General features: G+C 38.7%; 1 protein-coding gene across 6 annotated transcripts in view; it reads left to right on the top strand.

The window, feature by feature from the left end:
- The window catches only part of fstl4 (follistatin-like 4), a 211,420-nt gene that overhangs the window by 126,649 nt on the left and 71,143 nt on the right, over nucleotides 1-13,628 (top strand). The window lies entirely within an intron of this gene.

Raw genomic sequence — 13,628 nt, 5'->3', positions numbered from 1 at the left:
TCCAACCACGAGAAATTTATTTTGAGTGTCTTCATAGTTTTATTTTTGAGTTACACTAATTTTTATATACTACAGGAAAAATGAAAATAAATATTATAATGCAAATTTGCAAAAAAAACAGCATGTGCATCAAAATAAACTATTTCCAACAGTGTAATTTGACTTCTAAGCATCCCAGAAACGATACATAAAAGCATAAAGTCAAACATGACTTTTAAAAACTACATTTTCCGCGAAATGACGTCACTTCCGGTTTCGGACAGGTAATGGCGGACATGCGATAGTTGCTCTGACTTATATTCCAAAGTAGGAAGTGTTATGAACAGCTGATCGGATCGGCAAAGCGTGTTTCTGGAATATTTTTTTTGTTGCTGCAAGTCTGGAATATTATGTTTTTGTTGCTGGAAGTGCTTTTTATGCAATTTTTGCAAAGCTATATGTGGAAGGAAACCGTGACTTAGGACAAGCTAATGGAATAAGATGTAAGTACAACTCCCACGGTTTCATATGCAAAAAAAATTATTGCGCTACCTTACTTGGTTCCAGTTCTACAGGGATTTAAAAATAGTAAGGCAAAACGGAGTGTGCCTGCTCCGACCGGTTGTAAAGGGTTAATGATATATTTTATGTAATAATTTATAAAAATTAGGGTTAGAAACGATAGAAGACAAATGGCACGATAGACACTTTTCTATCGTCCACACGATATATATCGTCATATCGCCCAGCACTACTTTGTGTGTTTCTTGTCAGTAGCTCAACATGACTCAAGTCTCTTTTATACAAGAAACACATTGTTGGATTCTTAACATAACTCCTTCACATATACATTTATTAATTCAGTCACTCCCACACTGAAAGTTTAGGTGGCTGTTATAAAAGAGCTCCAAACAGTATAACTTTCACTTGCTAGTTGACTTTGAAACTCGTCTTCCTCAAACCCATTTGCCTTTTTTATATTCAGTGTGAAAGCAAACTATCGAGTTTTTATGGTTACTTTATTTAAAAAGTCAGTCTTATCCCACTAAACATTGAATGTTGAATAGACACACAGGTCATGTATATATTGGGTCTGTCGGTCCATGGCCAATGGACAAAGTAGGTCCACAATTTGGACGTCCAACTATGACCCAACCTGGACGTCAATGTGACGTGACTTTACGCAGTGGGATATGACTAATAACTTCCAGTAAGACTGCCTACAAAGGCCAATTTTGTAAACAGATCTTAACCAGGTAGCTCTTTGTCTCTCATTCACTCCTTAAACATATTATAATGTATTCTGTGAAGGGGAGGAAAAAAAATCACATGACTTGACTAGAGCAGAAATTTATTTGAGAGCTGCAAGACGTGACATAAAATAAATCAACACATGGGAGCTCAGAGGCAGCTCATTCTGTTTGCCTGTGGTTAGTGACAATCTTGGGCATGAGGGGAAGGATATGGCGACTTGGCCCAGCATCCAGAGGGCCAAGAAGCCAATGGGTATTTAAATAGCTGTGGATCACAGGCTTTGAAACATGTCATTCCAGCTGACAATCTGCCGACTGAAAGACCAGCTGCCCACCGTTTTCATGTCATGTCACAAAGCCGTTCATCTCTGATAGTCTTTTATACTCCATGAATCCACGAGGAGCACAGTTAAGAAACTGAAGAAGACTAAATGTCACCATTTTTAGCTGCTATTCTCTAAGGAGACACAGAGTTGAAACAGGCTACATGTTTCTAACTGCCCTGTCCAGTAATAAATCTACTCTTTGGTAATTTCCATAAATATTTTGGTGTCCAAAAGGTCTGAATAACTCTCAGTCCATCCAGGTCACCTCATTGTTATTGGTTAACTACATAAAACATGTTTCTTTTTTCCCCCGTTTGGTTTTGAAAGCTTCTCCCCAATGGCAGCAGATGAGTGTGACCCAGATATCCTTACATAATGAACCAAGGAGGGAGTGTGCAAACAGGAAAACCATATAAACAGACCCAGGGAGGGAATTTGGAAATACAGTACACGTGTTATTTGTTTGTGTTTTGTTAATTTCCTCCTTCATTAGTTCTGTTTTGTGCTTAATGGCCTACTGTGCCACTATTTCAACCTGCTAGCAGAGAAGAGGACACCAGTTGTAAACCTCTAATGAGTCCGTATCGGTCCACTTCCACTGCCAGTGTACCTTGGGGCAAACAGCTTTGTCAAATGCATCGACCTCTTGTTCTGTTTGATGTATTTCATCGCCTTCTAAAACATAGAATATTACGGTCAAAACAATATGTCATTACCCAGAAATTGCCCAGAATATGATTAAAATGATTTGAAGAAACTCAATTTCCTAATGTTCCAGTAGGCATGGTACAAAAATTCATAAATACAGACATCTTAACAAGCAAAACCTTACCCAAATGATAGGCAGTATGCTCTCTTGCTAAACATTTCCTAGTGTTCAGCTCTTTGTACCTTTTAAATTACTTGTTCACTAGAAGTACTTAAATTATTGCTTTTGTAGGTTATTTTCAATCTTGTGTTTTCATGTGCACTTTGAAATAAAGTAGCGGTAGTTATTTTCTTCTGTGTTTGTTACTCTCATTAGGACTGCGCAATGTTAGAACAAAAGCAATCCAAACCTTTTCTACTCTTGGTGCTTCAGATTAAAAACTTAAATATACCTACACGTTCTTCTATTGTAACGGACTTGTAGGTAATCCAATGCACTACTCACGTCTTTGTTAGCGATTCTGTTTTTCAATAAAACAGGTCAATTTAATAGGATTTTGGAATTTTTGGTTAAATATGACATGCAAGGACTGTCCCACAGTGAGCTGAAAGGACTGAAGGTGACAAACTCCTGACTGTGTATAGTAACACCTCCAAATAGCATATCTGTGAAGTGCTGCATGGCTCAACAACTTGCAGCCTTTTGAGGCATGAATCAGCATGGCTACACGTCACTTTGAAGAAAAAAAAAAACAGACATTAGTTGATGCTCTGTGTGCCTTTCATTGTGTCCTTAAGCTGGGGAAGGTAATAATGACTGATAGAGGTGGAGGAATATTCACATAGTTAGGCCTTATGTCTGCGCCAGCTGCCCCACCCCCCCTACCCCTTACTTTAACAGCTCTTAAATTAGTTCAGTTGGCCATTCAGGGGGTCGTTCAGTCAATGATGGGGGGGTGGATTCCCATGATCATCACTTTTATATGTTCACAAGTGCATAGTGTGGAGGATGTCATAAGGCCTTGAGGCAATCAGAGTATTTTAAGTTGTAAATCGGTCAGATTTGACCAGAACACAACAGGAAGGTTTGTTGCCAGTTCTTAAAACATCATCAAACATTAATTTCCAAAAGTGGAAATTTTAGGGAGGAAGAGGAAATGTGAAATGATGAACATTTTGTTGGTATAAACTTTTTTCAATCATGATTTTATTAAATAATTGATTAGTCAGGATTGGACTCAGGGCAAAAATCACACCAAACTGTTTTATTATGGTACTTATTAGTACTATGGGAAGGTAAAGGTATATTTGCTGGGATTAGCCAAAAAACAAAAGTCTTCTGAAGTAAAAAAAAAAAAAGTGGCTACAGCCTTTTTTCCTGTGACTTTTATTGTGGAAGCCAGTCACTGAAATGCTGAACAATGTCTAACCTACAGCATTTGTTTTTCAGTGGAGTATGCAATCAGCTGTGCCCAATGACCTAGCAACGAACTTAAAGAATGAAAAGAGAGGACAAAATATCTTTATGTACCAAGAAGCAAATTACTGTATAGTAATTATTGAGAGGAAAATAAATGCCCATGTTATGAACTGATTGCACTGTCTCTCATTAGCTCAGGGGAAAACATACTCATTATAATTGAGGGCTGTCATAAAAGTTGAAATGAGCTCTCTATGTTTGCTTCATTTGATGGTAATGAAAATGCTATAGCTATTGCATGACTGTACAGGCTCAAATATTGCTAACCAATTCATCTAGCCTCTTGGGAAAACAATGCATGCTAATACAGTGACTTTTTGTTAAAATTAAAGGCACATATTTCCTTTTTTGTTTGAAATGTCTAAAGCAATTAATTCAAAATAATGACCTTAAATAGTCAGCATTTTAAACAAAGAGCTAGGTTTAAAAAAAAAAGTCACTATTTTACAGTTCATTGTCATGATTGCACTTTCAGCAGCAGTTGATGTCTAGCGCTGAAGCTGCTACGTTTACACGGAAAAAGAAAAGACAGAATCTCCTGTCAAGAGACTCCCACACGAAATACTTCAGCCTTTACCACTGCAGGAAAGTTATGACCTAAAGAGGAAAAAAAGAAGGAGGAAAGATGAAGTCTTCTCAAGGCATATACATGCACAGACAGAAATTAGATGAAAGGAAAACTTGGATAAAAGGGATGAACCTTTTTTCTCGTTCACTGAAGCAAAAGAATAAAAGAAGTGTTCTGACTGTACATCCGTGTCTCGCTCTTGTTCCTTTCCTGTTGTTTTTTAAATGTCAGTATAATCCGGCATTGATCTACACATGCATGTGGAAAATTACTCACACCTGCCAACTACATAGTCAACGAAACTGAGAAGGCACGATACATCCTCATTATTTCACCATGCCATTAGACATTTGAAGTCTTTCTTCATACTCAGTGCTACTTCTGAGAGTTGAGTTAGCCTTGAAAGTTGTAAGTTTCCTATAGTTTTATCTGCATGCACAACTCGCTCTGCTTTATGTAGTGCATGTTTCTTTCTTACCTGCTAACTAAGTATTCTTAACTGTGCAAGAAATGCTTTGCAATCTTTTAATTTTAATGATTTGGTAAAGACATCCAGTGATGCTATGGTTCGTTCCCATTGCTTGGTAGCATTAATAAAATCAGACCTGCTTGCTTTGTCTGTAAAGATCAAAAGAGATGGCCCAGTGTTATTACTGCCACAAAGCGTAGGCCATGTCCACACTGATACGTTTTCGTTTGAAAACGCATCATTTTCTCTCCGTTTTGGCCTTCTGTCCACACTGAGACGGCGTTTTCGGACAAGGAAAACTGATACATTTTTCGCAGTGTGGATAGCGAACCCGGAGACTCTTTGAAAACGATGACACATTTTAGTCATGTGATGCAGTCATGTGACCAATTAAACCAAGATAGCGGAGGGCATTATACAGCAGTTGTTTTGTTTGCTCTCAATTTGACAGCCCTATTAAAGATTAATATCAGTTTGTACATGCTCCAGATAGCTTTTCTTCAAATTCTTTAATTCTCACTCGCTTTTGCAACTTTGTACTTTTGTGTTACTCGCAGCAACAACTCCACCTCATTGTTAGTCCATTTAAAAAACTCGGTGCTTTTCCTCGAGAAGTTTTTGGCCGTTTCAATGTGGACGCACAACTCTGTGAAAATGACTGAAAACGATAGTGTGGACGTGGAGTGTTTTCAGACGAAAACGCAGTTTTAAAATTTATATGGGCTAGTGTGGACGTAGCCTTAGAGAGCCTTAAGATTAAAGATTAAGATTCTAATCATTACCATGTATAGAGGACACACACACAGGAACTACTTACACTTTCTTCTCTACAACTTAAATGTAGTCATAAAACAGTAATGGAGATCTTGAGAACCAAGAGTTTGTTTACTTAGCAACTTTCAACTTTCTACCTCCCGCTTTTTCTTTCATTCAGTCTAGATCGTAAAAACTCTCGCCTCGAGGTCACTGCAGTATTTGGGAAGGGTAATGTTAGTTCAGGGTTGTCTGTTGTCAGTGGGGTTCACTTGGGCCACATATACCCACAGGCAGCCATTTCCTCCGGTCCCCCCCCCCCCTCATTCAGGCAATTTAAAATCTGTATACTCATGGGATCATCAGGCAGCAGCTTGCAGGCCTCAGCAAGGGCTATGAAAGGGCTTGAGATTACTGTAACTTACACTGCAGGTGTGGGGGATAGAGGAGGATGGATGGTAAAAATGTAATCAACGCCTAAGCTTGTTCCTAGTCGCAGTCTATTAGCATGAGCAAGGGCTTGGTAATTATTTTCGTTGACTAAATCCACCCCGCTAGGACTGAGGGTGTAAGTGCAACTGTATTTATATCCTCTCTGTGCCACTGAGGATGTGAATATTCTTTGTGCTGTTGCTGTTGACCGTGTACTAAACAAACTGTTTGGTTTAGTTGTTCTCTATGTATTACATGATAATTATGTATGTCAGATGAGTTATAGGCAGCTTATAGTCAACCTCCAAAGCAGGAAAACATACAGTAAAGTACTTATTGACCACTCAAACATGTCTAATTGTTACCTGTTATTAATTCTGAAAAGTTACCATTACAAATGCAATGCAATGCAAATCCAAAGGTATTCAGCTGCCTCACACTTATATGAGTGTTTCTGTAGAGAAACCTGTGACTATAATGACTTATTTTTATTAGTAGATTACAGACTCGCTCATTAAATCTCTTTACTTGTGATCAGATAATTAACACTGCTCTTGATGAATTGTGGTCATCATTATTGACTGGCTTCACCTGTACTTACTGTCCATTGTTAGTAGAGTGCCAAAATAAATCTTCCACTCACTTTGCTGCTTTTTTGCTTTTGCACATTCATGCAAATACAAAAGAGGCATTTGCATTTTCAACATTGTCCCTGCTTAGTAAATCTGACCCCAAATTGGGTCAAAGTTGATCAGGAAATCACAGTGGAAACTGCGATGACAGTTTTGGTGTTTATCCAACCATTTGCTCAGGTGGCCCCTAAAAAACAAAACACATATGTGACACACAAATACTGAAAGGAAAACTGTTAACTGAGTCTGTTGGGGATGGAAAATCATCACTAACGTTGTTGCTTATTCAAATACATCCATGTCAGGCAATTTTTTTTCCCCTTTCTGCAAGGAGTGACTCATTTAAAAGAAAATTAAATCCTACCACTTGTAGACTATGAAGACACTAAATGATCTCTGAGTTTCCAGTCTTACCCAAGGCACAGAATGGATGAAAGTCATGAAAGGAGAGTCAGAGTTATCATAATAAGAGTTGTTTTATTATTTCAGGCATGATGATTCAGCGGTTAGCTCTCTGCTGCTTTAAAACTAACTCTCTCAGCAGCTGCTGCCATTGTGAACAATATGCAGCATTCAGAATGAAGCCTTATGAATTCCACGCTATGTAACAAAACAACCAAAGTCATCAGTAAAGAATTTGTGTATCCACATTAATATTTCCATCGACACAATAACTGAAAAATCATCAAAACAAACAACCTGCATATCTGAATAAAAAAGCACCTCTATGCACTGCACTTTGTTAATTGACTAATTAGTGCAGATCAAGAATGGTCTCACAACCTTGATTTCAGAAAGAAAATAACAATAAAGCCGTACCTGCTGCTGCACTTTAACAGGGACTCAGCAGGCTTTTTCTAAACACTAATTATTAAAATAACAGCAGCAAGAAAACCAATAATGAGAATAATTACTTTCCTACGCTTTTACGTATTTCGCAGCAAAAACAAAACCAACGGGGAGACGGTTGTTGGACCCATATACCGAACTTTGCATGTGCCTGTTAGTCATACCGTGGTGGAGGGGGCTGGGTGGTGGTTGGTAAGTGATATAGAGCTGGTGTGTATAATGCTGATGTGCAGTTTGAGAAGCCAGTTCCTGATGACAGGGTTGCAGACAGACAGGCAGGCAGGGACTGAATGCTACTGTACTATTTCTCCTTTACCGCTTTGCCAATAACTTTGGTGTTGCAATGGGTTTCTCATTTAGTAGGTGCCAAGCTGCACAGGCTCTGATAAGACTTCCTGAGCACACACTGATCCACTCTGCTAAATGTATGGTGAGGCAAACTGACAGCTTCCCCGTACTCAGGAAATCTAGAGGCATCATTTTAAATCACTGCAAGTTATGTATTAGCTAAGAAATGTAGGAAGGACTTTAAACGATAAATCATCGCTTTTTACTGATTTGATACTGGATTATTGCTCACGCTGTCAATAACTTCTCAAGAACAGTCCCATATGGGATATTAATTCTCAAATCAACAAGATCCGTGGTATGTGATTCATGGTGAGCTGTGACAGCCTACAGCTGATGCTATCAGCTCACTCCTCCAGTCCCTAATCGTATTCAAACAGACAGTGAGATCTTCATAACTTGACAGCTCACACTCTTACTCTGCTGATCATTCATGCTGCTGTGTTGCTGTTGACCCAGGTTGCTGCAAATTCCCTGCACCTCCTGTAACTTCTCCTGCTGTCGTGTCTAGATAGATGCAGCGGGAGCTGCTTCCGAAAAACTACTGGTGTTGTGCCATGATTTCATACTGAGGGAGTTTTATTTTAAAATGGGATCCATGGGAGGGTTTCAGGGTGACCAAAGAGAACACAAAGGCTTGTCTCAGATTTGCCAAAAAAACATCTTGATGATTCCCCAAACTTTTGGGAAATAATTTGTGGACTAAAGAGATAAAGCTTTTTAGAACATTTGAGTTCAATTGCATCTTGCATGACACTAACAAAGCATTACATGAAAAGAGCATCATACAGTTAAATATGGTGTTGGTAGTGATGGTCTGTGGCTCCTTTGCTGTTTCAGGAACTCGACAATGTCCCCCATCAGTTCATATCCTGAAGCTCAAGCAGGACAATAATTGGAACCACACCAGCAAGTCCACCTCTGAATGTGTCAAAAAAATACACATATAAATAAATAACCCAGATATAAATCGAAATGAGATGCTTTGACCTTAAATAGGCTGTTCGTTCTCAAAACCCCTCCAATTTGGTTTAATGGGCCAAAATTCCTCCACAGTGATTTGAAAGACTCATAGCCAGTTTTCACAAATGCCTGATTGAAATTCTTGCTGCCAAGGGTGGCGCAACCAGTTATTAGGTTTTGGAGTACTTTTTTGAAGATTTCCAAGTAGGTTTTGTATTTACACAAGTTATCTTCATCTAATATTGAGTTTGTTTTAATGATCTGAAGCAGCGGTCCCCAACCCTCGGGTAATGGACTGGTGCCGGTCCTTGAGTTGTTTGGTACCAGGCCGCGAGAGTTGAGGCTCAGGTGTGACATTTATGGTTTTCAGGGTTTTTATCGGTTTTAAGAATTATTTTTTTATTGTTTTAATCGTTAACTCAGTTTCCCTGGGTCTTTTCCAATGTGTTATGAATAAATCTTCTTTTTTGGTACCGGTACTGGTTTTATTTTCTTGTATTTATCCGCGACACCGTAAAGCACGGCCCATGAAAATATTGTCAGACATAAATGGTCTGTGGCGCAAAAAAGGTTGGGGACCGCTGATCTGAAGCATCTAAGTATGATAGATATGGAAAAAAACTAAAAAAGGAAGAAGGAAGAAAATATTTTTTCACAGTATTGGTGACCACAGTGTTGGTCATAAAAAAGAGGAAAAAATACAGTAAATTTAAATATAAAATATTAAAAATACTGTTTGATACTCATTAAAATGGGGAACGTTAAAGGTTTAAGAGTTTAAGTGTAGAACTGTCACAGAAGAAATTCTAGACAGACTAGGGAGCTCACACTAAGCCGATTTTAAACAGCTGCCAACAGCGATTATGCAATATGAGACTCTCCTATGACTTGTGTCACCCCCTCCGAGATTGGCTCTGCTCTCGTAGACCTTTCTGCCCTCAGGAGCAAAGAGTGTCCATCATATCCGTAATTATCTGGAAGGGAGGTCCATCACTATTGCATATTAGCAGCACACAGACGGCATGGCAGTAAATAATCCCATCATTTCACCCAGAGGAGGTCAGGCAGACATAAATTTAACACAGAGCAGTTTTACATCCTGGAGGGCATTGTAGGGAGGTTTCATCATCAGAAGGATTGATGTCTTGGATTTCCCCTCCCTCCCTCTCGCTGCCTTTCAGCCAAAGCCAAGAACTCATCCAATAAGTACAGTAGTAATTTTTTTGTTTCTTTGATTAATGTACATCTGAATTGCATTCAGTTTTAGGACTGCTTTGGACCATTTTAATTTCTCAACTGGAATTCTACACAAAATGTTTTGTCAAGCAACTCTTGACAGCAGACCAGCAATGACTCAGTTCTGATGTCTGACATGCTCAGCACTTAAGAATTGTACAAGCTTTCATGGCATTTATGGGCTCAATTTGTATTTTCTTCTTTTTATGAAATGAAGACAGCAAGAAAGCTTGATTCTTCTAATCGTTATTCCTCCAAATGTAATATACTGTTGTATTGTGTTTGTGTAATTACAAGCAAAGTGCTTCTACAAAGCTTTCAAAATACTTAAATAATTGAAAATTAAGAGAAAAATGCAGAAGACCAACAAATGGGCTGCTTAAAAAACTTTGAACATCATAATATATTTCAGGCAGAGCAGCTGCAAAATATATAGTGACTTTTCTGAGAAAGTCATTAGGTTTCCTTAGGAAACCTATACAATGGTTTAAGGGTTTAATCCAAATTTGAGGGTACTTTGGTTCAAATAATCAATACAGAGGAGGTTAGGAGAGCAGTACAACAGTATCTACAGTATCTATCTGTAAAACAGAATGGAGGGTATGTAATGGATTGGTGCTGAATTTCAGCCTTTGGTGTTGGGATCTTGTCAAAACTAATGGAAATAAAAATCCTGAAAAGTACTCTCAGATTTTGATCCATCTACAACACTGGGAAATGTATGATTGGGAACAGCTTCATATTTCAGTATGTTGAGGATTTCAAACACACTGCTAGTGCAGTTTTAGCATACCTGGATAGAAAGAGACACTGTGGGACACTGCCAGTCATGGACTGGCCTCCCCAGAGCCCAGACCTGATAATTCATCATCTTAAGAGAGCAGAACAAAAGGCAGCCAACATCCAACACAGAGCTCTGAATGTCCTTCATGAAGTCTGAAGAACTATTCCTGAAGACTATTTAACGAAACTAAAGGAAAGCTTCCCTACGAGAGTTTAGGCTGTGTTAAAGAATAAAGGTGATGATGGCTGTGGTCATATTGACTTTCAAGCTTGTTAGATATGTATAAACATTGCTTTTGTTACTGACACTGTATTTCCATGTTTCCATATTTCAGTAAATCATTGCACCTATTTCCAATCTTCCTTACAAAAGGAAATAAGTGGTGACTCGAGATTTTTTAACAATACTGTATTTTGTTACACCCTCTTGCTCCCCCCCTCCATCGCATTTTATGAATTATCTGTTTTTCTTTTTGTGCCTTTTAGAGTTATCACATCTTTAAATATCCATGACATTTTGTCCTCTAATGCAGCGCTTTCAAATTCCCTTTTGAAAGAGAATTTCTTCCTTGGCTCTTTGTCTCTCTGTTTGTTTTCCCCTGCTTGACATTTATAAAGTAAGCGCTTGGAGGATGCTGTGAACAGTGGAGAGTAGCTCCGTCTCCGGGACATTGAGCGTCCATGGTGCGAGCAGCTTCGGATCACTCACTTAAGCAGCTAACATTTCAAATGGGCAATAAAGAGAGTCCTAGTCCCTCTAGAACAATAAAACAGTGTTAGAGTCAGGGGTGGATGCACTGTAATACAGACAGATATTTCTCTGCCACTGCTGCAGCTGCTGTGCTCAGCAGAAGGGGAAAGGCTGAATCAAAGGACGCTCACTACACCAAAGAAAGGGAGCACAATTCACTCCAGCATTCAAGTTTACTCCAGGTGTAACATTCATTTTCTCTCCATGGATCAAATGTGTATTTAGAGTGGGGAAGAGGTCATTGGGTCTTTAAAATAATCTGAATTTAATTATCATCTTTCAGTTAAGAAGCACTGGCACAATATCAAATATAACACTCAATCTTTTTAACATGTGCAGCAGCAGAAATTCCCTTTAATATTGTTTAATACTTTTGTTTCTCCCTGTATATGTACTTAGGGGACCACAGTAAGTCTGAGCAAAGATAGGATTGTTCTTACTGTATATGACAAGATGTAAATCAGCTTGGTGGGGGATGTGTGTGTTAATTTATTTCTGTCCTTCCAGCACAGGGATAAGAATGACAGTTAGGTGATGATCCCTCATGTCTGAGCCATCTCACGCCTCATTCCCCTTGAAGGAATAACATTGAACAGGGATTTACCCAAGACCTTGACTTGACTGCCTGCATGCAGAGAAGAGTGTGCATTGTCTTTCTTTTTTTTTGTACAGCTGTGTGAGTCTTTGGTTTGTAATAAGTAGGAGGGTCACCAGCCTTAAGGGTGTGCGCGTGTTTCTCTGGCTTCATCTTTGCCAGTTTTATGCGCGGCGCATCACGCAGTCCTTCCAGAAAAAAACAGGAGATAACTGAGATTTATTGGTTTGATTATTTTCTATAACTTGCTGTTTTTCAAACTGACCTCCGCCACCAAGCATAACTGCTTGATAGATGTGCTTGATTAACAGATTTGAGTACTACAAATTAGAGGCCATAGTAACCTCAAGTTCCAGTCTCATAACTTCAAATGTTATCACTGGCTCCACTACGCAATTCATCAAAGCAGGAATGACCCCAAACTGTTGTTCCAACAAGCTTCAAATTATCTTTTAACTTTTTTTATGATGCACTGGACATCAAGTGCCACTAGAGCAAACATTCCCAAAACTATACTCAAGCTTGACTGAGGTTTATTTACTACCATGTTTAGTCATGTGTTACAGTCATTCATCCTTAATCAGTTTTCAGGTTCAGGTATTACATTATATTATGTTAAGCTTTTTCTGTTTTTCTTCACTAAACAAAAACAAAAAGCCTTTCTCTTTCTCTTGCAGAAGAGACTTCATCCACAACAGAAACCTTCATGTTGTATTCATGCAAATAGAAATATGCTCTTCTTTAATATGCACTTTAACACTGCAGAACACTGTGCTTTTCCTGTAGCCCAGTCGAACCTGTGTTAACTTTGCTGCAGTGACAGCTGGGCTAACAAATGTAGACATGCTTTGGCAGTGCTATGCCCTGCTGTGGGTTTGACATCAAAAGGAGACGCTGGGAATAAACTTCTGAGTCTATTAAGCCCATCATGTCCCTTAATTTTGCATTTGTTAGCATTCGTGGCTGTTGAGTTGTCGGAGGACATTATGCAGTGAGATCCATCTCTATATACTCTCAGAGGGGGATCTCCTGCTCTGCAATAACTGGGGATGGATGTCATATTCAGATTTACTGATATAAAAATTTTAAAACATTTTTTACTGTGCTTCTGACTTGCAAGTAGCCCATACTTGATCTTACCTTCTCATAGCATACTGCCAAAGGACTAAGTCACGTGATACACAAGCAAAGGAGGGACACAAAAATAGCAAAAGGAAAACATGATCTTATTTCTTGTCTGTTCTTTACTCCATACGTTTCTCACACCATGTGGCAGATGTGTTTCACATGATTATTGATTTAACTTAAGACGAATAAAAGCAAGTTGCATGATTTCTTTTGGGTTTCTATGTTTCAGCTGCACATCATCATTAAACAGAACCTTGCTGGGAATTAAAAAAGGCCTGGTTTAAAGCATGAGCTTTAATCCCTTAGAAAAGCAGTACAAAAAGCTTGAGAGGGTCTAAATGGGAATGTTTACCTATTGTTTTCACTTGGATTCAAGGATTACTTGTAATTAGTTGGACCCCCTGCACAGAAAAGCTGTCAGACAAATTATGCAAA

The sequence above is a fragment of the Oreochromis aureus genome, linkage group 10, assembly GCF_013358895.1.
Source record: "Oreochromis aureus strain Israel breed Guangdong linkage group 10, ZZ_aureus, whole genome shotgun sequence".
NCBI classification, from domain to species: domain Eukaryota; kingdom Metazoa; phylum Chordata; class Actinopteri; order Cichliformes; family Cichlidae; genus Oreochromis; species Oreochromis aureus.
This window is presented reverse-complemented; position numbering and strand designations above follow the sequence as displayed.